The 27,168-nt window shown below is 39.1% G+C and overlaps 1 long non-coding RNA gene across 1 annotated transcript in view; it reads left to right on the forward strand.

Moving 5' to 3' along the window:
- Nucleotides 1-26,284, forward strand: part of LOC128639707 (uncharacterized) — a 35,794-nt gene extending 9,510 nt beyond the window's left edge. Inside the window, exons 2-3 of the long non-coding RNA XR_008399244.1 lie at nt 11,096-11,171; nt 26,147-26,284. This is a non-coding gene — a long non-coding RNA (uncharacterized LOC128639707). The remainder of the gene's footprint in view (nt 1-11,095; nt 11,172-26,146) is intronic.
- The last annotated feature ends 884 nt before the right edge of the window (nt 26,285-27,168 follow it).

Below are 27,168 nucleotides of genomic sequence, written 5' to 3' on the forward strand. Positions count from 1 at the left end.
TGGACAGGTACCTGGGAAGTTTTTTTGTTTAGATGAGATGCTATCAGATCTATTTCTGGAAGCCCCCACATCTGAACAACTTGAGAAAACACATCTGGGTGGAGAGATCATTCTCCCGGATGTAAAGTCTGACGACTGAGGTAATCCACTTCCCAATTGTCTATACCTGGGATATGAACCGCAGAAATTAGACAGGTGCTGGATTCCGCCCAAACAAGTATCCGAGATACTTCTTTCATAGCTTGAGGACTGTGAGTCCCACCCTGATGATTGACATATGCCACAGTTGTGATATTGTCTGTCTGAAAACAAATGAACGTTTCTCTCTTTAACAGAGGCCAAAACTGAAGAGCCCTGAAAATCGCACAGAGTTCCAAAATATTGATTGGTAATCTCGCCTCTTGAGATTTCCAAACCCCTTGTGCTGACAGAGATCCCCAAACAGCGCCCCAACCTGAAAGACTCGCATCTGTTGTGATCACAGTCCAGGTTGGGCGAACGAAAGAGGCCCCTAGAATTATACGATAGTGATCTAACCACCAAGTCAGAGAAAGTCGAACATTGGGATTTAAGGATATTAATTGTGATATCCTTGTATAATCCCTGCAACATTGGTTCAGCATACAAAGCTGAAGAGGTCTCATATGAAAACGAGCAAAGGGGATCGCGTCCGATGCTGCAGTCATGAGACTTAAAACTTCCATGCACATAGCTACTAAAGGGAATGACTGAGACTGAAGGTTCCGACACTCTGCAACCAATTTCAAACGTCTCTTGTCTGTTAAAGACAAAGTCATGGACACTGAATCTATCTTGAAACCTAAAAAGGTTACCTATGTATTAGGAATCAACTAACTTTTTGGTAAATTGATCCTCCAACCATGTCTTCGAAGAAACAACACTAGCTGATTTGTGTGAGATTCTGCAGAACGTAAAGACTGAGGGAGTACCAAGATATCGTCCAAATAAGGAAACACCGCAATACCCCGCTCTCTGATTACAGAGAGTAGGGCACCTAGAACCTTTGAAAAGATTCTTGGAGCTGTCGCTAGGCCAAAAGGAAGAGCAACAAATTGGTAATGCTTGTCTAGAAAAGAGAATCTCAGGAACTGATAGTGATCCGGATGAATCGGAATATGAAGATATGCATCCTGTAAGTCTATTGTGGACATATAATGCCCTTGCTGAACAAAAGGCAGAATAGTCCTTATAGTCACCATTTTAAAAGTTGGTACTCAATTACATATTGATTCAAAATCTTTAGATCCAGAACTGGTCTGAATGAATTTTTTTTCTTTGGAACAATGAATAGATTTGAATAAAACCCCAGACCCTGTTCCTGAAACGGAACTGACACGATTACCGCTGATAACTCCAGGTCTGAAACACCCTTCAGGAAAGCCTGAGCCTGAATTTGCTGGAATGCGTGAGAAAAAAAATCTCACAGGCGGTCTTACTCTGAATCCTATTCTGTACCCCTGAGAGACAATACTCTGAATCCAATGATTTTGGACCGAATTGGTCCAAACATCTTTGAAAAATTTTAATCAGCCCCCTACCAGCTGAGCTGGAATGATGGCCGCACCTTCATGCGGACTTGGGGGCTGGCTTTGATCTCTTAAATGGCTTGGATTTATTCCAATTTGAAGAAGGCTCCCAATTGGAAACAGATTCCTTGGGGGAAGTATTAGGTTTCTGTTCCTTATTTTGTCGAAAGGAACGAAAACGATTAAAAGCTTTAGATTTACCCTTAGGTCTTTTATCCTGAGGCAAAAAAATTCCTTTCCCCCAGTGACAGTTGAAATTATTTAATCCAACTGAGAACCAAATAATTTATTACCTTGGAAAGAAAGAGATAGCAATCTAGACTTAGAAGTCATATCAGCATTCCAAGATTTGAGCCACAAAGCTCTTCTAGCTAAAATAGCTAAAGACATAGATTTAACATCAATGTTGATGATATCAAAAATGGCATCACAAATGAAAATATTAGCATGTTGAATCAACTTAACAATGCTAGACAAATCATGATCTGATACTTGTTGCGCTAAAGTTTCCAACCAAAAAGTTGAAACAGCTGCAACATCAGCCAAAGAAATTGCAGGCCTAAGAAGATGACCTGAATATAAATAAGCTTTCCTTAAATAACATTCAAGTTTCCTATCTAAAGGATGTTTAAAAGAAGTACTATCTTCCGTAGGAATAGTAGTACGTTTAGCAAGAGTAGAAATAGCCCCATCAACTTTGGGGATCCATTCCCAAAACTCCAATCTAACTGCTGGCAAAGGATACAATGTTTTAAACCTTGAAGAAGGAATAAAAGAAGTACCAGGCCTATTCCATTCTTTAGAAATCATATCAGAAATAGCATCAGGAACTGAAAAAAACTCTGGAATAACCGCAGGAGGTTTATAAACATTTATTTATTTATTTATAAAATATTTCACCAGGAAGGATACATTGAGATTTCTCTCGTTTTCAACATAATTTAAACGTTTACTAGTTTTAATATCAAGAGGACTAGTTTCCTCCATATCTAATGTAATCAACACTTCTTTTAACAAAAAATGAATATACTCCATTTTAAATAAATAAGAGGATTTGTCAGTGTCAAAATCTGAGGCAGGATCTTCTGAATCAGATAGATCGTCATCAGAGATAGATAAATCAGTATGTTGTCAGTCATTTGAAATTTCATCAACTTTATGAGAGGTTTTAAAAGACCTTTTACGTTTATTAGAAGGCGGAATGGCAGACAAAGCCTTCTGAATAGAATCAAAAATAAATTTTCTTAAATTTACAGGTATATCTTGTGCATTAGATTTTGAGGGTACAGCGACAGGTAATGAACTACTGATGGATACATTTTCTGCTTGTAAAAGTTTATCATGACAACTATTACAAACCCCAGCTGGAGGTATAACCTCCACAAGTTTACAACAAATGCACTTAGCTTTGGTAGAACTGTTATCAGGCAGCAGGGTTCCAACAGTGATTTCTTAGACAGAATCAGATTGAGACATCTTGCAAATGTAAGAGAAAAAACAACATATAAAGCAAAATTATCAATTTCCTTATATGGCAGTTTCAGGAATGGGAAAAAATGCAAACAGCATAGCCCTCTGACATAGAAAAAAGGCAAGAGGCAAATAGGAATGGGGTCTTAAATAATTAAAATATTAGACGCCAAGTATGACGCACAACAAACAGAAAAATATTTTATGGCGCCAAAAATGTCCGAAAACGACACATTCACGTCATAGATGACGCAACCTTGTGAAGGACTCGGCGTCAACTAAGACGCCGGAAATCGCGAATTTGCGTCAACAAACGTAACTTTGCGCCAAAAAAAATCTTGCGCCAAGAATGACGCAATAAACTTTGGCATTTTTCCCCCTCGCGAGCCTAATTCTGCTTGCAAATTTAAAAGATACTCAATTTGAAAAAGAAACTATACCCCAGGTAAGAAATAAATTTTTCAGAAAAAAAACTTTTCCCAGATATGAAACTGACAGTCTGCAAAAGGAAATATACTGAAAACCTGAACCATAGCAAATATAAGTACAATACATATATTTAGAACTTTATATAAATACATAAAGTGCCAAACCATAGCTGAGATGAGAGTGTCTAAAGTAATGAAAACATACTTACCAAAAGACACCCATTCACATATAGCAGATAGCCAAACCAGTACTGAAACGGTTATCAGTAGAGATAATGGGAATATGAGAGTTTATCGTCGATCTGAAAAGGGAGGTAGGAGATGAATCTCTACGACCGATAACAGAGAACTTATGAAAAAGATCCCCCCGTGAGGAAATCATTGCATTCAATAGGTAATACTCCCTTCACATCCCTCTGACATTCACTGTACTCTGAGAGGAATCTGGCTTCAAAATGCTGAGAAGCGCATATCAACGTAGAAATCTTAGCACAAACTTACTTCACCACCTCCATAGGAGGCAAAGTTTGTAAAACTGAATTGTTGGTGTGGTGAGGGGTGTATTTATAGGCATTTTGAGGTTTGGGGAAACTTTGCCCCTCCTGGTAGGATTGTATATCCCATACGTCACTAGCTCATGGACTCTTGCCAGTTATATGAAAGAAACCTTGTGTAATTGAATGACAAATTACCACTCTTTGAAATTAGTTACCACCAGAGGTGGGACCAAGCCATTGTTTTGCAAGTCACAAGTAAGTCTTGAGTCTTTGTATTTAAGTCCCAAGTCAAATCTTTATTTGAATGTAAGCTTAGGAGCCGGCACATTTTTGGTTCAGCACCTGGGTAGCGATTGCTGATTGGTGGCTACATTTAGACACCAATCAGAAAGTGCTACCCAGGTACTGAACCAAAAATGGGCCAGCTCCTATGCTTGCATTTTTGCTTTTTCAAACAAAGATACCAAGAGAAAGAAGAAAATTGATAATAGGAGTAAATTAGAAAGTTGCTTAAAATTGCCTGCTCCATCTGAATCATGAAAGTTTAATTTTGACTAGACTATCCCTTTAATATCTAGGTTGTATAATAAATCTACAGACTATCCATGTGATATATACTCAGCTGTATATTAGGACAAGATCCAGCAGGTGCACGTGTGGGCTAGCATCAAAATAAATGTATATTTTAACATTTCTTTTTTTTCATGTACACTAAATTGCAAACAGATTTTTTTTATAAAGTTAAGAATTTTGTCTATTTAAAGAGACATTAAAGTAAAAATTAAACTTAAATGAACAGTCAAGTTCCTTGTTTAAAAAGATAGATAATCCCTTTATTACCCATTCCCCAGGTTTGCACAACCAACACGGTTATATTAACATACTTTTTACCTTTGTGATTACGTTGTATCTAAGCCTTTTCTGACAGCCCCCTGACCACATGACTTTTTATTTCTTATCTATTAACTTGCATTTTAACCAATTAGTGCAGTGTTGTGCACAACTTCATGGGCATGAGCACAATGTTATCTTTATGGCCCACATGAACTAACAGTCTCCTGTTGTGAAAAGCACATAAAAAGTGTGTGATAAGAGGCTGTTTGTAGTGGCTTAGAAACAGACAAAAATTTAGAGGTATAAATGTTATAAAGTATATTAAAGGGACAGTAAACCTTAAAAATAATGTTATATAATTCTGCACATAGTGCAGAATTATATAACATTATTTAAGTGCTATAGTTCTAAACGCCTTTTTTACCTTTGAATATGTAAAAATTATGGCGCTTTTACAGACCCGCTCTCTGCTCTCTGCTGAGCGGGTCTGTAATATTCAGTCAGCACATCGGGCCAGCTGTATAGTCACAGCCCGGCCCGACCGCGCCATAGCACTAAGTGCAGCTCGCTCCTGTGACAGGAGCGAGCTGCACTTAGTCTTATGGCGCGGTCGGGCCGGGCTGTGACTATACAGCTGGCCCGATGCGCTGACTGAATATTACAGACCCGCTCAGCAGAGAGCGGGTCTGTAAAAGCGCCATAATTTTTACATATTCAAAGGTAAAAAAGGCGTTTAGAACTATAGCACTTAAATAATGTTATATAATTCTGCACTATGTGCAGAATTACATAATATTATTTTTAAGGTTTACTGTCCCTTTAATATAACAATGTTGGTTGTGCGAAGCTGGGGAATGGGTAGTAAAGGCGTTATCTATCTTTTTAAACAATAACAATTTTGGTGTTGACTGTCCCTTAAAATGGATTGGACAGAGCTTGAAATTATAAGCAATGTTTAAATTTTGCTTAGTTTTATTTTGGTATCTCTTATTAAAGAGTAATCCTTTGTGAGCTCAGGAGCGTGCACGTATTTAGCCACCTGGCAGCAGTGTTTGTAACATTGTTTATAGCAATGTTATACATAGTTGCAAACAATGCTGCCTTAGACTGCTATAGACACATGCACACTCCATAGCTCCTATCAGCCTACATAGCTTTACGCTTCAAAAAATAATAAGAGACAAAAGCAAATTGGACAATACAAATAAATTGGAAAGTTGTTTAAAATTGAATGCTCTATCTGAATCATTAAAGGGACAGGAAATCCCAAAATTTGATTTCATGATTTGTATAGTTCATACAATTTTAAACAACTTTCTAATTTACGTCTGTTATCAAATTATCTTGATTCTCTTGTTATCCTTTGCTGAAGGAACAGCATTACACTACTGGCAGCTAGATGAACACATCTAGTTAGCCAATCACAAGAGACATATGTGTGCAGGCACCAATCAGCATTTAGTTTCAACAAGGGATATCAAGAGAACAAAGCACAGTTGAAATAGAAGTGAATGTAAAAGTGTCTTAAAATGACATGCTCTATCTAAATCATGCAAGTTTTATTTGCTTGCAGGAAATCAGATCTTATTTTATCACTTTCTGTACACACACATGCTTCTTTATATTATTTCTGTCTGTAAGCTAAGGCTCAATACTTAGAGAGAACATTTAAAAATTAACATTTTATTACTTATCTCTCCTACCTCCCACTGGGAGTGTAACTTCTGCTGGCTATGTTTGTACAGCTTTTCTTTAGCCTATACTCAAGTATAGAAACTTTCAGTATAGGTAGGGATGCCACAGGCAAAAATGGCTATTTAAAATGCCAATATAAATGTAAAGGAGCTATTTGTAAACAAATTAAAACACTCCAGCAGGCAAAATGTTTCACTAGGAACAAATTAAAGGGACAGTTTACTCCATTTTTTTATTTTTAAAAAAGATAGATAAGCCCTTTATTACCTATTCCCCAGTTTTGCATAACCAACACTGTAATATTAATACACTTTTTACCTCTGTGATTACCTTGTATCTAAGCCTCTGCAAACTGCCCCCTTATTTCAGTTCTTTTGACAGACTCGCATTTTAGCCAATCAGTGCCCTCTAATAAGTAACTCCATGGGCATGAGCACAATGTTATTTTTATGGTACACATGAACTAACACCATCTAGCTGTGAAAAACAGTCAAATGCATTCAGAAAAGAGGCGGCCTTCAAGGGCTTAAAAACTAGCATATAAGAATACCTAGGTTTAGTTTTCAACTAAGAATACCAAGATAACAAAGCAAATTTGATGATAAAAGTAAATTGGAAAGTTGTTTATAATTGCATGCCCTATCTGAATCATGAAAGTTTAATTTTGACTAGACTGTCCCTATAAAGGGGAAAAATGGTAGGGTACACTGTCCCTTTAATAGTCCATACCCATTTTATGATGGGTTTCTAACATAAATTATATTTTGTAAATGTGACTGTACATATCTGGGGTGAAATTAATATTACTAGAGAGTTACAGTAAAGAGAAAAAGTTACTAGTGTATTCAGTATTACAAATAGGAGACCATCTTACATTTTACTAATCCACTGCAATTTTATTCTATTCTGGGACAAGTGGAACAGAAATGAGTTTGAGTGTTGTTCTGTAAAAAAACAAAGAGTTTAATTAAAGGCATATTAAACTACTAGTCACAACTGCAATAGCACGGTTACTGTTTACCATGCAGTTTTTGTTTACTCCTCTAGTTAGTGAAGTTCTACATCTTTATACCGGGCACTGCCATCTTGGAGCTTAGGTATTCTTGCACCGATCAGTCAGTATTATTTTTCTATACATGAGAGAAAAAATGTGAGTGCAGTGTCCATAACATTTTATTAAATCCTCTTGCAATATGGTCCTCATAATGTCCCATATTCTTTTTACTCAAACTGTTTGTAACCCAATGTATTCATTCTGTATGCTACATATATGTGAGTGCAAGATCTCTTTTGAGCAGGGCCCTTATCCTTATAGTTTTAGAGCTGATATTTCCATTAAAGGGACATGAAACCTAAAAATTTCTATCATAATTCCGATAGAGAATACAACTTTAAAAAACTTTCTAATTTACTTCTATCATCTAATTTGTTTCATTCTCTTGGTTTCATTTGTTGAAGGAGCAGCAATGCACTACTGGTTTCTAACTGAACACATGGGTGAGCCAATGACATATGTATATATATGCAGCCACCAATCAGCAGCTAGAACCTAAGTTCTTTGCTGCTCCTGAGCTTACCTAGATAAATCTTTCAGCAAAGGATAACAAGAGAAGGAAGAAAATTAAATAATAGTAGTACATTGAAAAGTTTAAAAAAATAATTGTATTCTCTATCTGAATCATGAAATAATTTTTTAGGGGTTTATGTCCCTTAAGTATCCCTGCCACTTTCTCCTCCCCTCCAGTATTAAATATAGCCAAGGATAGGAGGAAGAAGCAAGAAAGATAGTAGGGTAATGAGGTGCAAACTAGAACTGCCACCAGCATGATGGACTATCACCACCACCAAGAAAGAGATGAATTTATCAGGTAAGAATACATTTTGGTTTTTTTCTAAGGTGGTGATAGTCAACGAAAATCCTTACTTGTGGGAACTAATACCCAAGCTGTAGAGTCCACAAAGGAAAAACTGGTGGGAAAAGAAGAAAAGGCAGGCACCTGTTTATCAGAAACCACCAACTGAAAGACCTTCCTTCCAAAAACTTTCTCTGGAGAGGCAAACACAATTTGATAAAAAAATAAAAAGTACACAAAGATGACCATGGTACTCTGCTGATATTTCAATCTTGAAAACCAAAAAGTGAACACAGAACGGGTTAAAAGAACTAAAATACTTAAAGGCGACTATTTTCCTACTTCCAAGAAAACTCTGTGAATCAAACTCCATAAGCAAGAAGCTAAGGAAACAGAAGCTACCTCTTGGCCCTAACGTTAACCAGAAAAAACAACAAACAAGTTAAGAGACTGACAAAATCCTCAGCAGCCTTTCCATAACATTTTAAATGTCCTGACAAGATCCAGATTATAAAGTAAAAAACTCCAGCTGCTTTAAAAGTTAAAAAGACCTTTATTTTTCATCAGTGCAAGGTCCAACAGTTACACCAAGCAACGTTACGGGCACACACTTGGTCCTTATTCATGCTTAACATATTACTACAAAAATTGTGTATTTTAGGCGCCAAAACACATACAAAATGTATACTGCCACCACAAATGTATACAGCCACCTAGTGGTTAGAATCAATATTTACAGGTAAATGAAAGAAAATTGCTTATTCCCATTTATACTTACATAATTACTCCCTCTAGTGGTAAACATCACAATGTATATAAAAAAAACTTCTAATTAAAAACATTTAAAATGTTCCATAGTAAAATTATTTAATTAATCATGAAGCACAATTTAGTTTATCATCATATATAACTGAATTAAAGTACATTTACCAAAAAAATGTCCAATCATATTCCTGATTTAAACCTTGAGGGGTCATAGTATGTAGTTCATTTATTCAATACATTTCCCTTTTCTTTAAGAGGGCTTCCCTATTACCACCCCTCCTGGGTATCTTAACTTGTTCAATAATTAGAAAACAAAGTTGGCTTGTGTTATGTCCAGTCTGTAAAAATGTGACGAAACAGGGGCCTCAGAATTTTTACACCTAATATTTTATTTATTCTCTGAAATTCTTTTACGGGCTTCCCTTTGAGTTTGTCCAACACAGAACACCGTCCTTTTACAACATAAACTACAAATATTGATGGCTTATATTTAAAAAACCCACACATATCACCTTTGTATATCATTGATAGGTAGATCGGATACTATGTTATATGTTGGTGATCTACCATACTGATCCAGACCAACACCAGGGAATATTCACAATCCTTTACACATTGTCCTATCTATTTTATTGATTAAACATTATTAGGGACTATATAAATTTGTTGAGACATTGTTTAATCTATGGATTAAATACTGCATTACGCTTAAAGGGACACTGAACCCAAATTTTTAATTTTGTGATTCAGATAGAGCATGCAATTTAAGCAACTTTGTAATTGACTCCTATTATCAATTTTTCTTCGTTCTCTTGCTATCTTTATTTGAAAAAGAAGTCATCTAAGCTTTTTTTTTTGTTTCAGATATCTGGACAGCACTTTTTTATTGGTGGATGAATTTATCCACCAATCAGCAAGAACAACCCAGGTTTTTCACCAAAAATGGGCCGGAATCTAAACTTACATTCTTGCATTTCAAATAAAGATACCAAGAAAATGAAGAAAATTTGATAATAGGAGTAAATAAGAAAGTTGCTTAAAATTGCATGCTCTATCTGAATCACAAAAGAAAGCATTTGGGTTTAGTGTCCATTTAAGCTCACTTAGCATAGCTAACACATAGTTTATATTATTTTCTACTCCTATCAGGTCGATTGGTTAGTCCCAGTTATATGACCTTGAGTGACGTTTCTAATCAGGAAGTCAACATCCCACGGTGTTAGCGTGTATCACTTCATATAATGCCCAGAGGTAATGATTTAATTATTGCTGGTAGGGTTGCACCGATAACGATACTAGTATCGGTGCCAATACCAAGTATTTGTTGAGTGACATTTCTAATCAGGAATTCAACATCCCACGGTGTTAGCGTGTATCACTTCATATAACGCCCAGAGGTAATGATTTAATTATTGTTGGTAGGGTTGCACCGATACCGATACTAGTATCGGTGTCAATACCAAGTATTTGCATGAGTACTTGTAATAACATATTCTAACAGTTGTAAGCCATGTTTTGTTGTTTTCCCCCTTTAATTTGCTAAAATGCATCTGATCTCATTGTTATTTTCTGGCACACACAACTGTGCTGATCATTTGGCATTTCAAACTGAGAATGGTTAAAACATACCACCAGACCAACCTCCAGTTTACACATACTGTATGCGCCTCTCATTTGCAACCAGAAATGACTGAAATCTTGTTAGTTTGTCTACATGCACTAGAGGGCAGTAGAACAACATTAATAAATGGCCTGCTTTTATATTCTGAATAATTACTCAGATGAATCCACACAGAAATGTTGCTGTAAAAAGTTTTTGTTATGATGTTGCTAAGGTAACCATTAAAGCCACATCTATAATTTCATATATGTATTTTTGCCAGAGTTACGACTAGGGACATGAGTGTTACCCCAAGAATGTCCCCTTTAGCCTGTGGCATTATGGGTACTAGAGTATTGTTGTCTTAATCTATTTATAGATTAATTTTACAGCTTTCTTTTTGCAGCAGGTCTTCATTGTTACAGTGGACATCTATTTGGAGGGAACAAGAGGAGCAGGCAGTAAAAGAACCCATAACTCATGTATGTAACCCTAATTTAAAACAAGAAAATCTCCTCTTTCTCTCTGTTTATTACATGCTATTTGATAAAATGCCAACTTCTTTATCCATTTAACATCTGGCTTTGAGTTAGTGTAGTGACTGGGCTGTTCATAATTTCTAAAGTTCTCACATATGCTCAGTTCACGTATAAATACATACAGTAGTTTCCTGGTTTAATAAAAAAGAATAAGTAAAGTTCAAAAGGCATTTTTAAATATGAAACTTGGAGATAACGAAACATGATAATTAGAATATCTGTTTAGGAGTACAATTAAGTATTTACATGTTTGTTTGTTTTTTAAAATGGTCACAACTTATTCTCTCTGATGCGCAGTGCATAAACCACAGGCAGTTCTATTGTACAATGGTGGGTGGGAGCTTGAATGTTGAAAAAAACATAATTTATGTAAGAATTTACCTGATAAATTCATTTCTTTCATATTGGCAAGAGTCCATAAGCTAGTGACGTATGGGATATACAATCCTACCAGGAGGGGCAAAGTTTCCCAAACCTCAAAATGCCTATAAATACACCCCTCACCACACCCACAATTCAGTTTAAAGAATGGCCAAGTAGTGGGGTGATAAAGAAAGGAGTAAAAAGCATCAACAAAGGAATTTGGAAATAATTGTGCTTTATACAAAAAAATCATAACCACCATAAAAAAGGGTGGGCCTCATGGACTCTTGCCAATATGAAAGAAATTAATTTATCAGGTAAATTCTTACATAAATTATGTTTTCTTTCATGTAATTGGCAAGAGTCCATGAGCTAGTGACATATGGGATATCAATACTCAAGATGTGGAACTCCACGCAAGAGTCACTAGAGAGGGAGGGATACAAAATAAACAACAGCCATATTCCGCAGAAATAATAATCCACAACCCAAAATATAAGTTTATTCTATAAATGACAAGAAAAACTTAAAACATCAGCAGAAGTATCAAACTGAAACAGCTGCCTGAAGAACTTTTCTACCAAAAACTGCTTCTGAAGAAGCAAATACATCAAAACGGAAAAATTTAGTAAATGTATGTAAAGAAGACCAAGTTGCCGCTCTGCAAATTTGATCAACTGAAGCTTCATTCTTAAAAGCCCACGAAGTGGAGACTGATCTAGTAGAATGAGCTGTAATTCTCTGAGGCAGGGCCTGATCTGACTCTAAATAAGCTTGATAAATCAAAAGCTTTAACCAAGAAGCCAAGGAAATAGAAGAAGCCTTCTGACCTTTCCTAGGACCAGAAAATATAACAAATAGACTAGAAGTCTTCCTGAAATCTTTAGTAGCTTCAACATATTATTTCAAATCTCTCACCACATCCAAAGAATGTAAGGATCTTTCCAAAGAATTCTTAGGATTAGAACACAAGGAAAGGACAACAATTTCTCTACTAATGTTGTTAGAATTCACAACTTTAGGTAAAAATTTAAATGAAGTCCACAAAACCGCCTTATCCTGATGAAAAATCAGAACAGGAGATTCACAAGAAAGAGCAGATATCTCAGAAACTCTTCTAGCAGAAGAGATGGCCAAAAGGAAAAACATTTTCCAAGAAAGTAGTTTAATGTCCAAAGAATGCATAGGCTCAAATGAGGAGCCTGTAACGCCCTCAAAACCAAATTAAGACTCCAAGGAGGAGAAATTGATTTAATGACAGGCTTAATACAAACTAAAGCCTGTACAAAACAGTGAATATCAGGAAGTTTAGCAGTCTTCATGTGAAATAAAACAGAAAGAGCAGAGATTTGTCCCTTCAAGGAACTTGCAGACAGATCCAAACCATCCTGAAGAAACTGTAAAATTCTAGGAATTCTAAAAGAATGCCAAGAGAATTTATGAGAAGAACACCATGAAATGTAAGTCTTCCAAACTCAATAATAAATCTTTCTAGAGACAGATTTACGAGCTTGTAACATAGTATTAATCACTGAGTCAGAGAAACCTCTATGACTTAGCACTAAGCGTTCAATTTCCATACCTTCAAATTTAATGATTTGAGATCCTGATGGACAAACTGTCAGGGTGCCAGGAATCAGACTGAGACGAGAAGTGCAAAAATAATCACATCTTTATTAATAGCAAAAAATAATAAAAAGTCCACAAGTCAAATAACAAGCCAGGAATCAAAACCAGAGCTGGTAGTCAGACGAGCCGAGTCAGGAGCCAAAGCGAATAGTCAGACGAGCCGGAATCAGGAACAAGGAAAACAGCAGAGTCAGGAACAAGCCAGGGATCAGGAACCAGGAAGGGCGTCAGGCAGCCAGGTAATACACAGGAACTCTCACAAACAGGTCTTAGACAACACAAAGGCAAAGCATACTGAACAGAGGCCCTTTAAATAATAAGTGATGACATCACAATTCTGAGACTGCATCCTGTCTCACATTGATGATGCACACCAGTCTGGCCATAAAAGGAAGTGCAGGAATTGAGCAACATCCCCCACAATGCACCATAGTCAGGAAGAGAGGTGAGTAAAATGGCTGCCAGCAGCACATGGCAAACACAACAGGGAAAAAACCCTGACAGTACCCTCCCCTCAACAACCCCTCCCCCCGGGGGAGGACAAAAGGCTTACTAACGAGCATGGAATGCACGGAGGAGGGCAGGAGCATGAACATCAGAGAAGGGAACCCAAGAACGCTCCTCCGGACCGTAGCCTCTCCAGTGAACCAAATACTGTACACGGCCCCTGGACATACGAGAGTCAATAATGCTGCTGACCTCATACTCCTCATGGTTGTCAACAAAGATAGGACGGGGACGAGGCAACACAGTGGTAAACCGATTACAAACCAATGGTTTCAAGAGGGAGACATGAAAAACATTGGAGATGCGCATAGCAGGAGGAAGGTCAAGAGCGTAGGCCACAGGATTAACCCGATGGAGTATTTGAAAAGGACCAACATAACGGGGAGCCAATTTATTGGAAGGCACACGAAGGTTCAAGTTGCGGGAGGACAGCCAAACTCTCTCACCAACCTGGTAGGAAGGTGCGGGCAGACACCTACGATCAGCCTGGAACTTTTGGTGCTGCATAGAACGATGAAGGCAATCCTGAATCTGCACCCACGTGGAACGGAGTTGCCGGAGATGCTCCTCCAAAGCCAGAATACCCTGAGACATAAATGAATTGGGCAACAAGGATGGTTGAAACCCATAATTCGCCATGAACGGGGATATCTTGGAGGAAGCATTAATAGCACTATTACGAGCAAACTCAGCCCAAGGTAACAGTTCAGTTCAATTATTGTGGTGATCTGAGATATAGCAACAGAGGAACTGTTCCAGAGCTTGATTAGACCGTTCCGCAGCCCCATTGGATTGAGGGTGATATGCCGAGGAGAAGGAAAGCTGGATCCCCATTTGAGCACAAAAGGAACGCCAAAATCTGGAGACAAACTGGCTACCCCGGTCTGACACTATCTCCTTGGGTAACCCATGTAAACGGAAGACCTCCCGGGCAAAAATTGAAGCAAGCTCCTGAGCGGTAGGCAGCTTCATCAAGGGAATGCAATGTGACATTTTAGAAAAATGGTCAACCACCATAAGGATAACAGTATTGCCATTGGAAACAGGGAGCTCGACAATGAAGTCCATGGAAAGATGTGTCCAAGGATGCTCACCATTAGCAATAGGTTGAAGAAGACCCACAGGAAGACAACGAGGAGTCTTATTCTGTGCACAAACTGAGCAGGAGGCAACATACGCAGCAACATCAGAACGAAGACCTGGCCACCAGAATTGTCGAGTGACAGGCCAAATCATTTGGTTCTTGCCTGGGGGACCTGCTTTAGGATAGTGGTAAGTGTGCAAAAGTTTAGTTCGAAGATTCTCAGGAACAAAACACTTACCACTAGGTTTCTCAGGAGGTGCATTGGTTTGTGCAGCCAGGATCTCCTCCCCAAGGGAGAAGTCAAATTAGTAGGTATGGTAGCCAAAATATGGTCAGGAGGTATAACAGGAGTAGGAACAGACTCTTCCTTGGACAGAGGCGAAAATTGTTGAGATAGGGCATCAGCCCTAACATTCTTACTACCAGGCAGTTAGGAGACCACATAATTAAACCGAGACAAAAATAGCGTTTTGCTTCAGATAGATAAGTTAAATTCTTGTGGTCAGTAAGAATGAGCACTGGCATGCTAGTACCCTCGAGAAGATGCCTCCATTCCTTAAGTGCCAAAATTATGGCCAGTAATTTCCTGTCGCCAATTTCATAATTGCACTCCACTGGAGACAATGTCTTAGAGAAGAAACCACACGGATGCAAGGAACCATCAGGCGTAGGACGTTGAGACAAGAGGGCACCTACTCCAGTCTCAGACGCATTGACCTCAAGAACGAAAGGCAGGACAGGGTTAGGATGAGCCAGAACTGGAGCGGCAGCAAAGGCAGTCTTAAGACTATCAAAGGCCTTAATGGCAGTAGGTGACCAATGGAGGGGATCATTCTCTTTACGGGTCATGTCTGTGATAGGTTTGACCAAGGAAGAAAAGTTTTTAATAAACTTTCTATAGTAATTGGCAAACCCCAAAAAATGTTGAATAGACGAAGACCAACTGGGCGAGGCCACTGCAGAACTGCAGATAACTTGTCAGGATCCATGGAGAACCCTGCAACGGAGATAACATAACCTAGGAAGGTTACTTGAGTCTGATGGAACTCACATTTCTCGAGTTTACAAAACAGGCCGTTCTCACGTAGTCTCTGAAGAACCCGTGTAACATCAGAACAATGAGCCTCAAGTGTGGGTGAGTGTATGAGGATGTTGTCTAAGTACACCACAACACACTGTTGCAACATATGTCGTAGGACATCATTAATAAATTCCTGAAAAACAGCAGGAGCATTACATAGGCCAAAGGGCATTACAAGATACTCATAATGCCCGCTCCTGGTGTTAAATGCTGTTTTCCATTCGTGGCCCTCCTTAATCCTAACGAGATTGTACGCTCCTCTCAAATCAAGTTTAGTAAAGACCGTAGCTCCCTTGAGGCGGTCAAAGAGTTCCGTAATAAGCGGAATAGGGTAAGCATTCTTAATGGTAAGACGATTAAGACCCCTATAATCGATACATGGTCTTAACTCGCCACCCTTTTTCTTCACAAAGAAGAAGCCAGCCCCTGCAGGAGAGCAGGATTTGTGGATGATCCCCCGCGACAGAGCATCGGCAACATACTCCTCCATAGCACAATTCTCTGCAACAGACAGAGGGTATACCCGGCCCCGAGGAGGAATGGCTCCGGGTTGCAGGTCTATGGCACAATCGTAAGACCGGTGAGGAGGCAACGTACCGGCACGCACCTTGTCAAACACGTCTAGGAACTCTCGGTACTCCTCTGGCAATTGAGAAACCAAAGAAGTGCACAAGACTTTAACTGGTATCCGAAGACAAGTGGAAATACATTGCGGGGACCACAACAAAATTTCGGACCTGCGCCAGTCGAGACTGGGATTGTGCTTTTGGAGCCAGGGATAACCCAGAACAACAGGAAAATGAGGAGAGTTTATCACCTGGAACTGGAGGGTTTCAAAATGGAGAACCCCAACAGCCATGGACAACGGAGCAGTTTCGTGAGTAATGAGTGCGGGCTGAAGGGGCCTGCCATCAATGGCCTCAATAGCAAGCGGAACGGACTGAGGCAAAACAGGAATGGAGTGCTTTGATACAAAAGAACTGTCAATGAAATAGCCCGCAGCACCGGAGTCAACAAGAGCCTGGGTGACTATGGAGGAGTCCACCCAGGAAAGGACAACCGTGACCATAGGTTTCTCCTTAAGCGGTTCCGGGGACGAGGATAAACCACCCAAGGTCTGCCTCTGACAGGACCTTAGGTGTGAGCGTTTCCCGGCCATGTAGAACAAGACTTCAAAAGGTGGCCCTGTAACCCACAATAGAGGCAGAGACCCTCCCTCCTCCTAAAGGCCCTCTCCGCCGTGGAGAGACGCGTGAATCCCAGCTGCATCAGCTCAGCAGTACCTGGTGACTCGGGACCAGGAGGCATGGGAGGAGAGGGAGGCATGGGTGGGAACGAACACGTAGGAGACAACGGAACAGGAGGCTTACGCAAGTGCTCCTTGAAAGAGGGCCTCTCTCTGAGTCTGATGTCAATTAGGATCAAAAAAGACACCAATGCCTCGAGATCCTCTGGTAAATCTCTGGCAGCAACTTCGTCTTTAATCGCTTCAGAGAGCCCATGAAAGAAGACGGCAACAAGGGCTTCATTGTTCCAACCTACCTCTGCGGCAAGCGTACGGAACTCAATAGCATACTGAGCAACAGATCTTGTACCTTGCTTAGTGGACATGAGTCGTTTAGCAGCAGAGGAGGAGCGGGCCAGAACATCAAATACCCTTCGAAAGGAGACCACAAATTCAGGGTAATTTGAAATCACAGGTTTATTAGTCTCCCACAAGGGATTAGCCCAGGCAAGAGCTGTGTCAGAGAGTAACGAGATGAGAAATCCCACCTTAGCTCTGTCAGAGGGAAACACCTGAGGTAACATCTCAAAGTAAATTCCCACCTGGTTCAAAAACCCTCTGCACTGAATAGGATCGCCTCCATATCGCTGAGGTAGAGGTGCAGAACCGGACATGCTCCTGGTAGGCATAGGTGCAGCAGCGGAAACAGGAGCAGCCATAAATTGCGGGACACTTTGGTCCAAATGTGCTGTGCGAGTCAGCAGGGTTTGCAGGGCTTGTGCAAATTGATCCAAGTGGTGATTCTGTACATCCATCCTGGAAATGATGGCAGGTAAAGGTGGATTATTAGCACCATCAGGATTCATGGCCTTTGCGTAATGTCAGGGTGCCAGGAATCAGACTGAGACAAGAAGTGCAAAAATAATCACACCTTTATTAATAGCAAAAAATAATAAAAATTCCACAAGTCAGATAACAAGCCAGGAATCAAAACCAGAGCTGGTAGTCAGACGAGCCGAGTCAGGAGCCAAGCGAATAGTCAGATGAGCCGGAATCAGGAACAAGGAAAACAGCAGAGCCAGGAACAAGCTAGGGATCAGGAACCAGGAAGGGCGTCAGGCAGCCAGGTAATACACAGGAACTCTCACAAACAGGTCTTAGACAACGCAAAGGCAAAGCATACTGAACAGAGGCCCTTTAAATAATAAGTGATGACATCACAATTCTGAGACTGCATCCTGTCTCACATGAATGATGCACACCAGTCTGGCCATAAAAGGAGTGCAGGAATTGAGTAGCATCCCCCACAATGCACCATAGTCAGGAAGAAAGGTGAGTAAAATGGCTGCCAGCAGCACATGGCAAACACAACAGGGAAAAAACCCTGACAAATACGGACCTTGAGACAGTAGGTCCGGCCTTGACGGAAGTAACCAAGGTTGGCAACTGGACATCCGAACAAGATCCGCATACCAAAACTTGTGAGGCCATGCTGGAGCCACCGGCATCACAAACAATTGTTCCATGATGATTTTGGAGATCACTCTTGGAAGAAGAACTAGAGGCGGGAAAATATAAGCAGGTTGATAACACCAAGGAAGTGTCAGCGCATCCACTGCTTCCGCCTGAACATCCCTGGACCTGGACAGGTATCTGGGAAGTTTCTTGTTTATATGAGAGGCCATCAGATCTATCTCTGGAAGACCCCACATCTGAACAATCTGAGAAAACACATCTGGATGGAGGGACCACTCCCCCGGATGTAAAGTCTGACGGCTGAGATAATCCACCTCCCAATTGTCTATACCTGGAATATGCACCGCAGAGATTAGACAGGGGCTGGATTCCGCCCAAGCAAGTATCCGAGATACTTCTTTCATAGCTTGGGGACTGTGAGTCTCACCCTGATGATCGACATATGCCACAGTTGTGATATTGTCTGTCTGAAAACAAATGAACGGTTCTCTCTTCAACAGAGGCCAAAACTGAAGAGCTCTGAGAATTGCACAGAGTTCTAAAATATTTATTGGTAATCTCACCTCGTGAGATTTCCAAACCCCTTGTGCTGACAGAGATCCCAAACAGCTCCCCAACCTGAAAGACTTGCATCTGTAGTGATCACAGTCCAAGTTGGCCGAACAAAAGAAGCCCTTTGAACTAAACGCTGGTGATTTAACCACCACGTCAGAGAGTGTTGAACATTGGGATTTAAGGATATTAATTGTGATATCTTTATATAATCCCTGCACCATTGATTCAGCATACAAAGCTGGAGAGGTCTCATGTGAAAACGAGCAAAAGGAATCGCGTCCGATGCTGCAGTCATGAAGCCTAAAACTTCCATGCACATAGCCACTGAAGGGAATGACTGAGACTGAAGGTGCCGACAGGCTGCAACCAATTTCAAACGTCTCTTGTCTGTTAGAGACAGAGTCATGGACACTGAATCTATCTGGAAACCTAAAAAGGTGACCCTTGTCTGAGGAATCAAGAAACTTTTTGGTAAATTGATCCTTCAACCATGTTTTCGAAGAAACAACACTAGTTGATTCATGTGAAATTCTGCAGAACGTAAAGACTGAGCTAGTACCAAGATATCGTCCAAATAAGGAAACACCACAATACCCTGATCTCTGGTTACAGAGAGCAGGGCACCGAGAACCTTTGAAAAGATTCTTGGAGCTTTTGCTAGGCCAAATGGAAGAGCAACAAATTGGTAATGCTTGTCTAGAAAAGAGAATCTCAGGAACTGATAATGATCTGGATGAATCTGAATATGAAGGTATGCATCCTGCAAGTCTATTGTGGACATATAATGTCCTTGCTGAACAAAAGGCAGAATAGTCCTTATAGTCACCATCTTGAAAGTTGGTACTCTTACATAACGATTCAAAATTTTCAGATCCAGAACTGGTCTGAATGATTTTTTTTTCTTTGGGACAATGAATAGATCTGAATAAACCCCAGACCTTGTTCCTGAAAAGGAACTGGCATGATTACCCCTGAAAACTCCAGGTCTGAAACACACTTCAGGAAAGCCTGAGCTTTTACTGGATTTGCTGGAATACGTGAGAGAAAAAATCTTCTCACAGGAGATCTTATTCTGTATCCTATTCGATACCCCTTGAGAGACAATGCTCTTGAAAACATCTTTGAAAAAACATCCTTGAAAAACCTTAATTTGCCTTCTACCAGCTGAGCTGGAATGAGGGCCGCACCTTCATGTGGACTTAGGAGCAGACTTTGGTTTTTTAAATGGCTTGGATTTATTCCAATTTGAGGAAGGCTTCCAATTGGAAACAGATTCCTTGGGGGAATGATTAGATTTTTGTTCCTTACTTTGACGAAAGGAACAAAAACGGTTAGAAGCCTTAGATTTACCCTTAGGTTTTTTATCCTGAGGCAAAAAAACTCCCTTTCCCCCAGTAACAGTTGAAATAATAGAATCCAACTGAGAACCAAATAAATTATTACCTTGGAAAGAAAGAGATAGTAATCTAGACTAAGATGTCATATCAGCATTCCAAAATTTAAGCCACAAAGCTCTTCTAGCTAAAATAGCTAAAGACATGGATCTAACATCAATTTTGATAATATCAAAAATGGCATCACAAATAAAATGATTAGCATGTTGCAGCAAGTGAACAATGCTAGATATGTCAGAATCCAATTCTTGTTGCTCTAAATTCTCCAACCAAAAAGTTGATGCAGCCGCAACATCAGCCAAAGAAATTGCAGGCCTGCGAAGATGACCTGAATATAAATAGGCTTTTCTTAGATAAGAGTTAAGTTTCCTATCTAAAGGATCTTTAAAAGAAGACTATCTTTCATAGGAATAGTGGTACGTTTAGCAAGAGTAGAAATAACCCCATCAACTTTGGGGATCTTTTCCCAAAACTCTATTGAAATTGCTGGTAAAGGATACAATTTTTTAAACCTTCAAAGAAGGAATAAAAGAAGTACCCAGCTTATTCCATTCCTTGGAAATCATATCAGAAATAGCATCAGGAATAGGAAAAACCTCTGGAGTAACCACAGGAGGTTTAAAAACAGCGTTTAAACGTTTACTAGTCTTAACGTCAAGAGGACTGGCTTCCTCAATATCCAAAGTAATTAACACTTCTTTTAACAAAGAACGAATATACTCCATTTTAAATTAATAAGTAGATTTGTCAGTGTCAATATCTGAGGAAGGATCTTCTGAATCAGATAGATCCTCATCAGAGGAGGATAAATCATTATGTTGTCGGTCATTTGAAATTTCATCAACTTTATGAGTTTTAAAAGACCTTTTATGTTTATTAGAAGGCGGAAATGCAGACAAAGCCTTCTGAATAGAATCAGTAACAAATTCTTTAAAATTCATAGGTATATCATGTACATTGGAAGTTGAAGGAACTGCAACCGGCAATGTACTATTACTGATGGACACATTATCTGCATGTAAAAGTTTATCATGACAACTATTACAAATGACATTCGGAGATATAATTTCCACATTCTTACAACAAATGCATTTAGCTTTGGTAGAACCGATGTCAGGCAGCAAAGTTCCAACAGATACTTCTGAGACAGGATCAGATTGAGACATCTTGCAAAATGTAAAAGAAAAAACAACATATAAAGCAAAATTATCAATTTCCTTATATGACAGTTTCAGGAATGGGAAAAAATGCAAATAACATAGCCCTCTGACATAGAAAAAGGCAAGAGGCAAAAAGCAATGGGGTATAAAAATAATGAAACATTTTGGCACCAAGTATGACGCACAATGTAACTGAAAATTTTTTGGCGCCAACAACATCCGGAAATGACACACTCGCGTCACTAACGACGCAACCCTGTGTAAGACTCGGCGTCAACTACGACGCCGGAAATGATGAATTTGCGTCAACGGATGTACTTTCGTGCCAAAAAATTATCGCGCCAAGAATGACGCAATAAAGTCTAGCATTTGGCGCACCCGCGGGTCTAATACTGCCCGCAATTTGCAAGAAAAATGTAGTCAATTTTGAAAAAAAGACTAAACCCCAGGTAAGAAAAAATATTTCTTAATATGTTTATTTTCCCCAAAAATGAAACTGACAGTCTGCACAAGGAAATACATGAACCTGACTCATGGCAAATATAAGTACAATACATATATTTAGAACTTTATATAAATGCATAAAGTGCCAAACCATAGCTGGGGTGTCTTAAGTAATAAAAACATACTTACCGAAAAGACACCCATCCACATATAGCAGATAGCCAAACCAGTACTGAAACAGTTATCAGTAGAGGTAATGGTATATGAGAGTATATCGTTGATCTGAAAAGGGAGGTAGGAGATGAATCTCTACGACCTATAACAGAGAACCTATGAAATAGATCTCCTGTGAGGAAAACCATTGCATTCAATAGGTGATACTCACTTCATATCCCTCTGACATTCGCTGTACTCTGAGAGGAATAGGGCTTCAAAATGCTGAGAAGCGCATGTCAACGTAGAAATCTTAGCACAAACTTACTTCACCACCTCCATAGGAGGCAAAGTTTGTAAAACTGAATTGTGGGTGTGGTGAGGGGTGTATTTATAGGCATTTTGAGGTTTGGGAAACTTTGCCCCTCCTGGTAGGATTGTATATCCCATACGTCACTAGCGCATGGACTCATGCCAATTACATGAAAGAAATAATAGTTGTTGCTCGCTGTTTAAGACTTTGCAGCTAACACAATTAATCTCCTCCCCAACTCGCATAAACATGAAAAGCCATAATCACACCCTGCTCGATTGGATTCTCTCCACTTCTCCTGACCGAATCCAGGAGGCAGGTGTTCTCCATAACAATTTCAGTGACCACTGCTTAGTGTACTACATGTGCAAAATAAAGGCAACTAAATCCTCTCCCAAGCTTAAAATCACCAGGTTCATCAAAAAATGTAATCTTCAATCATTTGTAAATGACATCAAGAACTTCCCCTGGCACAGATTATACCTAATCCCAAATTTAGACTCTGCAGCTGAATTCTTTCAGTTCGAACTTCTACAAGTTTGGAATTTGCATGCCCCGCTGCGTAAGGTGAGAGTAAAAGGATCACATTTAAATTGGATCACAGCTGACATCATTCAAATGTACCAGTTTCGGGATTCATTGTGGTCAAAGTTCAAGCATACCGGCTCTATGAACGATCACTGTGTATATAGTTAATGGTTAAATATATACACTAAACAAACAAAATTGGCCAAGGCCCAATATTTCTGTGACTCCACCAATCCACTCCCAACCTTCCACTGTCAATGTGGACAACCAAACCTTGCAACTCCCCTTAGAAGTAGCAAATGCCTTTAACAATTATTTTTTTGGATGCTCCACCACCCTGATTGACAAACTAATAAATGACACACATCCTGAAACTACAAATGTGGATCAGGCCCTACTAAATCAGCAAAGTCCCAATATAGAGAAGTTCAATTTTAGACCTGCACCCATCAATGTCATTAAGAAACACCTTAATAATCTAAAAATGAAAAAAACAGTCTGGACCTGATCAAATCCCAGCAATGCTGTTGAAGCTCAGTGCTCCGGCAATTGCTAAACCTGTCATAACCCTAATTAATGAATCCTTGGTGTCTGGATATATACCCAAACTTTGGAAGACTGCAAGAGTAGTGCCTATCCATAAAAGTGGGGAGATAACCTTGGTTTCTAACTATCGCCCAATATCATTGCTCCCAGTATTGTCAAAAATCTTAGAAAAATGCACCCATACGCAATTATGTGAGTATTACCAACAATCTAACTATCTGACCCCTGATCAATCAGGTTTTCACCCGAATCACTCCACTACAAATGCTAACTAAAAGTTTGCAACAACATCCAAACTGGCATGGAACAAGGAGACCTAACTGTAGCTATTTTGTATTTTCCCGATTTTGCAAAAGGCCTTTGACACAGTAGACCACGGCATACTACTGCTCAAACTAAAAAACTCAGGTATTGGTGACCGTCCGCTAACCTGGTTTCGATCATATGTATCGGATCGATCACAATATGGGGCCCATTTATTAAGCAACGAACGGAGCTTGTGGGCCCGTGTTTCTGGCGAGTCTTAAGACTCACCAGAAACAGCAGTTATGAAGCAGCGGTCACAAAGACCGCTGCTCCATAACCCTGTCCGTCTGCTCTGATGAGGTGGACAGGAATCATCGGAAATCAACCCGATCGAGTACGATCAGGTTGATTGACACCCTCCTGTGCGGGACCTGATCCGCACTGTCGGATCAGGTCCGCAAGACCTTTGATAAATAGGCCCCATGTCTCCATTTCTGACAACGACTCCCTCTCCCAGTCACGTGTGGTGTTCCCCAAGGTTCCATTCTCGGCCCCCTACTATTCACATTTTTTTATAAATGATCTGCCTAATGTCTGCAAATCCTCAACTGTACACATGTACGCAGATGACACGGTAATCTATGAAAACAATTCCGATCTGCCGCAGCTTGAAGCAGTGCTCCAAGACCAGTTCACAGAGGTAGAAATGTGGATCTCAAAAAACAAACTCTTCCTAAACACTGACAAAACTGTCACAATGATCTTTGGAATGGGACCTAAATTACACAAACTACAAAATTCCCATCTATGCATCAAAACAAAATCAAATTGCACACTTACCGCAGTTCACTCTTTCAAATACTTGGGTATGTTTTTAGACCCCAATTTATCTTTTGGCCTCCACATAGAAAAACTTGCATCTAAACTTTATACAAAACTAGGTGCCCTGTACAGAAACAAATCCCGCCTCAGCCCTACAGTAAAGGAAGCTCCCACCCTACCTGAGCAGAATGCGCTCCCCGGCTATTCCCGCCTCCTATAGCCGTCGATCCAGTACCAGCACATTATTTAGTTTGCCTCAATACAAAAAGAAAGCAGCTCGATCCTCCTTTTCCTACAGAGCACCACAATTATGGAACAACCTCCCGCACACTTTCAAACCTTCCCCCAAGCCTAATATCCTTTAAGAGATCCCTCTCTACATATCTCAAAACAGAATGCACCTGTCATAGTTGATTATATATTTCCTACCTGTTCTATGTAAAATTTTGCATATATTGTGTATTATTGTTTTTTATTTTATTGTACCCTATTGTATCAATGCAATGTTTTGTGGACCCAGGACATACTTGAAAATGAGAGAAATCTCAATGTATCCTTCCTGGTAAAATATTTTATAAATAAATAAATGTCTTAGCGTTTTTGTTTTATATAGGTTAAATAGAATATAAAATATTAATAGTAGTACACTTTGGAAGTGTATCTTTTGCTGCTGTAAGGGTCTGTGGAAATCCAATGTTATAGCTCTTGCTTGTCAAGGTATTTGAAATATTATTAAATAATATATACAAGTATATTTGTCTTTATTTAATAAGTCTGTGGATGTGCAAATCAAATAATTCATTTAGAGATCTCCCACACTCAATATGCTAAATTATGCAATTGTATAACCACAAGGAACTGAAAATTAACACAGGTAAAATTCTGAATACACATCTCCAGGATGTCTCCAAAGGCTTGACACTAAGGCATTTGGTTTAATTAAAATGTAACCACAGTTTCAGAAACCATATGTGTGATTGCTTGGGAATGTGAGATAAAATCTATTTACCCCTCCCAATGTACCTAAGAATCTAGCTCAGGTGACATGTTTTATGAGAATTTCAGCATTACATTTAGGTGCAAAAGACCCCTGCCGTGTAAATGCCAAGACTGAAATATACAAAACGTAGACAATGCGCCTGGGGTTAGGATAACAGAACATGGTTTCAAAACAACTGTATTTAGGTTTTAAATAAAAATAAATACATTTTCGCAAAGGGAACAATACTAGTTTCATATGTGTTTGGAATAATTCAAATAACCCAGATATGTATATATATGGGACTGAGACATTTTATATTAAATGAATGATTGCTATGTTGAGTAATGACTACATCAAATACATATGAATGCTTGGATCATTTCTAATAATTATTTCTATTTTTATTGCAGACAACCATTGGTCATGGGCATCAATCTATGCACTTAGAAAGAGGTGCACTAAATACCTCACCCTCTGTGTTTTTAAGAATATGAATAGATATTTGTGAACCTAAAAAAAAAAAATAATAAATGACACTTATTACTTTATTTCAGATGGAGTGCCTGCATGAGATGAAATAAGTCATATCATATGAATGTGCAATAAATGTTTATAAAGTTTTAAATACATCTCTTAAAATATAGTGAGATGAATATATGGAAGTTACTTTGATGTGATATGACTATGAAATATAAACTTTCTGTTAGGCTAAATGAAATATAAATTATTTAATATAATGTTAGATATATTTGATGTTTCATATCAAAATTATCAGAAAATTCATAAGATATAACTTACCCAAAACAAATATTGTGAATAGTTGTTGCAGTAAATTATGATAAAATGAATAACCATTTCATAGAAATATTGAATTAAGTGTAAAATGTTTAGAAATAGTGCTGCATGTATTGCTGTGTTGTACTGTCTGCTGCCACCTAGTGTTATGATGCAAAATTGCAGCCATGAGATGATTGGTTGTTGCAAGGATGCCTTTCCTTGACAACACACTTACCAAATAAACCAATCCATGTTCAGTTGCAAAGAACCAATCCGAGACAAGGCTCCGTGGGCGTTTCCAATACTCACCAATGACTGATAATAATCAAAAAAGGGGAGGGGTGAAATCAGATGATTTAACCCCCAGCATAGGGACTAATAGGGAGGTTGCTGGCTAATGCTGAAGGAATAACTACTGTGGTTATTATTAAAGCACACAACTACTGTTGGACTCCATATGCAATACCCCCAAATTTGAATTTCTGAGGTGAAATTGGATCTGTTGAGAAACATTGGAAACTGGATTGCTGTTTATTTGGTAATGTATACAAGGTTATTGGTAAGATACGTTATATGCATAGTCACTACAGTTAAATTATAGTAAGCAGATTGTACTTTTAAACTGTGTGTCATTGTTTTGGATAGTTCTTAGCGG

Source organism: Bombina bombina, chromosome 1 (genome assembly GCF_027579735.1).
Source record: "Bombina bombina isolate aBomBom1 chromosome 1, aBomBom1.pri, whole genome shotgun sequence".
Lineage (NCBI taxonomy): Eukaryota > Metazoa > Chordata > Amphibia > Anura > Bombinatoridae > Bombina > Bombina bombina.